General features: G+C 34.1%; 1 long non-coding RNA gene across 2 annotated transcripts; it reads left to right on the top strand.

Annotated features, from left to right (window-relative positions):
* The first annotated feature begins 208 nt into the window (after nt 1-208).
* LOC139527804 (uncharacterized) lies at nt 209-2,149 on the top strand. 2 transcript variants are annotated; one of them, XR_011665448.1, is made up of 3 exons: nt 209-436; nt 863-944; nt 1,438-2,149. It is a non-coding gene; the product is annotated as an uncharacterized lncRNA (long non-coding RNA). The 2 variants fall into 2 exon arrangements; XR_011665447.1 differs by having other exon boundaries at nt 209-944.
* The last annotated feature ends 3,047 nt before the right edge of the window (nt 2,150-5,196 follow it).

Genomic DNA, 5,196 nt, shown 5'->3' with positions numbered 1-5,196 from the left:
TGTAAACAGCTTGACGAGGACGACAAGGTCATAAGAGGGGAGAAAGACACAATGACATGGAAGTCATTTTCTTCAACAGAGGGGAGAATGTAGTAGTGTCATTTTTAGCCTATAAAATAATAGTAAAAATATCTTTAAAGTTCTGTAATTAATTGTATTTATTATAAACGTTTAACTTGAATTTTGATAAAAGAATATTATTATTTAAATCAAATCTACACTTTACTTTTTATATTTAGTTCATGAATATTCAAAAGGTTCTTACTTTAAATTACGTATCTGATTGGTCATTGTGATTTCGCGGTCAATTTATATTTTGTATTGACCAGGTATATTTTGCACGGGAACTTGAAAATCACAGACGCATTGTATTGTATCCCGAATTATTACCTGTTATGTTTTCATTCATTGTGGACACAACATATTACATATTGATGTAAGTTAACTTCTTTATTATATTATTAATATTTGCACATGTAAATGACAAATTTAGCAAAGTTTGTATTATATGATTGCGTTCTCCTTGTAAAGTTTGTTTATTACATAAGTATGATAGATGTACCCGAGAATCTTTTATTTAGCTTCGTGCTACATGTATTTTATTATCTACCGTTAATTTGTCACGATAGAACAATATATTTGCTTAGCTATTTGATTATTGATACAGATAATTTATATTTCATAAATGGCGGCATATTAGACAAAATAAGGAAAAGTGTTAAAGTTGATATTTATTAGTACACTTATATTATACATTGTAGTGATAGAAGTTTAACTATAAATGAATCTGAGTTATTTTGTCATATTGTATATTTTAATATTTTACGAGTTCGAATGTTTATGATTGCAATTTTGGTTTTAGGACTCCATTGATGTTATTATATACAGAGTATAAATTGTGAACTGTGCCTATTCCTTGCCAGTAAAAACTCACTCCACAAGTGGTAAGAGTCAATCTATTTTTAATTATGTAATGTTGTAAACAAAACGTTATGGATTATTTCCCTTTAAATATGCGGTTTTAAGCATATTTAATATATTGGCTTAATTAGTCTTTATAAAAATAGTATTTACAATTTAATGATTGTTGTAATGTAATTGTATCTGAAGAACAAATAATATCGTATGTTCCGATTACCTAAATGTTATATTTGCAGTTTTAACTTTAGTTTTGTACCGTACACATAGTAAACCAGTAAACACTATATAGCATATTATTTATGATTAAGGGTTACATATTTGTGTATTGTATCACAATGAGAACTTAAAGTACACCTGACATCAGCTCACTGATTGTCTATTATATGTATTCGTAGAATAGTACACAATCTTAAACTGCAATGTATTTTACCATTACTATATGTGATAATGTGTAATTTAAGATACTTGTGTTTTATAATAGAACTGTTATTTGTAATTGTGATATTGTTATTTCAGAGTTTATTTTTATACTACTGGTATAATAAATCATCCGAACCCTAAACAGAGTTTGTTATATCTTTACCCAAGAACCGACCCTGTTACAAAATGGCGCCCAACGTAGTTTAATGGATTGATGGCACAGTCAGATTAGGGTACCAGTGTGTGTGTGTGACCACCGAAGCAGACGACAGACGAGACCACGTGATGTTTGTTTACCAACAATGCGCAGATGTCCGAAGATGCACGTGCCATTGTTTACATCCGTTGATGTCCACATGTCATTGTGTTTATTTACATTAACATTTTATACCGTGTTCCAGTGATGAAGATTTGTGAAACCGGAAGTTACTTTTAGTAACTTAGACTTTTTGATTTTCTAAATTGAAAATAGAACTTTTGTTGTTTAAATGTATTCATATTATTGTGATTGGAATTGGAAAAGTAACTTAGCTTTATAAGGTAGGCTTTTTACTTATATATATATTATAATTGTATACTGAAATAGTTTGCTTACACACTTTGAAAAAAACATTTTACACATACATTAATTTGTTTACATAAAGAAAACTTTAATTAGATAGCATACATTGCAATTGGTCGATTACTATATCGTATTGCAACATCAACACTTATTACAGCAACATACATTGATAGATAGCATACATACATACATACATGTAGTGTTATTGGTATACCACAGTTCAACTTGAACTTAGTTACACTTAAACATTTTTACACATTGACATTGTTCATTCATTCATACTTTTGGACTTTGAATTTTTTTTGTTAACGTCCTACATATTGACCTTTCACACTTGAACATTTTACATTCGAACATTGAATTTGATTTTTTTTTTTGTTTTGTTCATTGGATATTAGCATCACTTGGTGATTGATTGTTTACATTAAAAGGAGAGTGCAGATGTACTTGTAGAATTTATTGACTTATATTTTTACACATTAAAAGTACATTTTATACAGAAAGCAACACTATCGTATACAGTTATAGTATATAGTACCTTTACTCTGTGTTGAACTTAGACAGAGTTTGAAAATCTATAGTTTGATTAAATAGATTAGAAATAAGTGACTTGAATTATTTTTAATTATTCACTTACAAATAAAATTTGATTGAGGGGCACTCATTTGCATATGATGCTCAATCATTTTAATATTTGGTAGTACTTATTTATCAATGCACACTCATGTGTATTTGATTTAATTTGTGTGTATTTTAGTAATTATAGAATTGAGTATTAGTTATTGATTAAAATTTACCATTTTGATTTACTGTAATTATGATACTCTAGTGTGGTGGTTATGTAGTTTATAGTTGTATTACATTTTTTTTTGACACACCTTTGATAGACATAGGCTTTAGGAAGTGAAAGTATTTTGTTTTTCATTTTCGGTTTTGTTGTTGGCATTTATTAAGTAAGGGGCTACTACATTCTTCCAATTAGTCATGGAACAGTATGGTCCAAAGAAGAAACGCCATCGTCGTAGACGTAGACAACGACCCTACTGGGACAACGATTTTGACAACCAAGCCAATCAACACTACTCACCTACTTCAACTCCTATTCCAAAAGATCCTATCGTATGTTATCGATGCGGAGGACTTGATCACATAGCCATTGGTTGCCGTATACGATTAGACCATTCACGACAAGCCTATACCTTCCAGCAGATCAACGCTGAAGATAGAACTTATCAACGCTGAAGATAGAACTTATGCATACCAACAGCAACAGTCAACACAAGATATCACTGACCAACTAATAGGTAACACCAACGAAGTCACTGTTAAGATACATGGTATTCCAGCTACAGCTTTATTAGACACAGGTTCCACAGTTAGCACTGTCAGCGAGTCATTTCATCGACAATACTTACCTGATCATACTATACAGACACTTAACCGTATTTTACACATTGAATGTGCTGATGGAGAGGACTTACCGTATCATGGTTACATCACTGTCGATTTAGAATTACCTGGAGCATCACCATCAGATTTACCACAACCTTGCTTACTACTGGTAGTTCCTGATAGCAACTACAACAAGGCTGTACCTTTGCTACTCGGTACCAACGTATTGCATAGAGCTATGGATGATGTGAAACAACGTTTTGGTCATCGGTTTTTGCAAAACGCCAACTTGATTACACCATGGTATATGACGTTTCGATGCCTTTTACTCAGAGAGAAAGAACTCAACAAGAGAAACAACAGGTTAGCATTGATTAAATGCGCAGAGGGAAAGACTGTTCGCATTCCACCGAATAAAGATGTTATGCTTCAAGGCTATATGGACCATGAGTTGCCGTACCATCCTGTATGTGGAATACTTCAACCAACACACAAGGCAGCAGTACCTGAAGACTTAGACATAGCTCCAACTCTTGTCAACTACCAATACAGAGACAACAGATTAATACCTGTACATATCAGTAATGTTACAACGAGAACCATAACAGTTTCACCGAACGCTATCCTTTGTGAGCTGCAACCCGTCTCCATTGCTGATATAGATACACCAGATGATACAACTTATGATGTTTTGAATGACGTTCACTTACCAACAGACGTACTCAGTGAAGAACAGTTAGAGAAAGGTAAACAACTACTTAGACAGTATAGAGATGTTTTTAGTATGTCAGACACCGACATTGGTCATACAGATGCAGTTCGTCATAGAATTGATCTTACTGATGATACACCGTTCAAGCAGAGACATAGGCGTATACCACCAGCCATGTTTGATGAAGTTCGTACACATCTACAACAACTACTTACAGCTGGAATAATACGACGTTCACACTCACCTTGGTCATCTAATGTGGTACTTTGTCGAAAGAAGGATGGGAAACTCAGAATGTGTATTGATTACAGACAACTTAATCAAAGGTCCGTGAAGGATTCCTACGCTTTGCCACGCAGCGAGGAGATACTAGACGCTCTAGGAGGTAACACGCTATATACAGTACTAGATATGAAGAGCGGGTACCATCAGGTAGAGGTAGAAGAGTCCCATAAGCAGAGAACAGCTTTCACTGTCGGTCCACTAGGTTTTTACGAATTCAACCGCTTGCCGTTTGGATTAGTCAACAGTCCAGCGACATATCAGAGGCTTATGGAAGAGATACTAGGAGACCTCCATCTTGATATCTGTTTTATCTATTTAGACGATCTTATCATATTCTCCGATACTTATGAAGAACATCTAGTAAGATTAGAGAAAGTACTACAGAGGTTAAGAGAAAGCAACCTTAAACTATCACCAAAGAAATGCTCATTCCTTCAAGAGAAAGTTAAATATATAGGTCATATCGTCTCCAAAGATGGAATACAACCAGATCCGTCAAAGATAGACAAGGTAATAAACTGGCCACGTCCGACAACACCAGAAGAAGTCCGTCGTTTCCTTGGTTTTGTAGGATACTACCGAAAGTTCGTTAAAGATTTTTCGAAAATAGCAAGACCTCTCACCAACTTAATGCCTCCACCAAAAAGTTCATCAAAGAGACGCAAGCCAAAACCTCGAGATCCAAACAGTCAATCATGGATATGGGGAGATCTTCAAGAACAAGCTTTCCAAACACTTAAAACAGCACTAGCTTCACCACCTATACTTGGATTTCCACGATACAATAAACAGTTTGAGTTACATACTGATGCATCCATGCAAGGCTTAGGAGCGGTATTATACCAAGAACAGGAAAACAAGAAGCGTGTCATTGCTTACGCCAGTAGAGGACTCAGTAAGACAG

This window comes from Mytilus edulis, chromosome 6 (genome assembly GCF_963676685.1).
Source record: "Mytilus edulis chromosome 6, xbMytEdul2.2, whole genome shotgun sequence".
Taxonomy (NCBI): Eukaryota; Metazoa; Mollusca; class Bivalvia; order Mytilida; family Mytilidae; genus Mytilus; species Mytilus edulis.
This window is presented reverse-complemented; position numbering and strand designations above follow the sequence as displayed.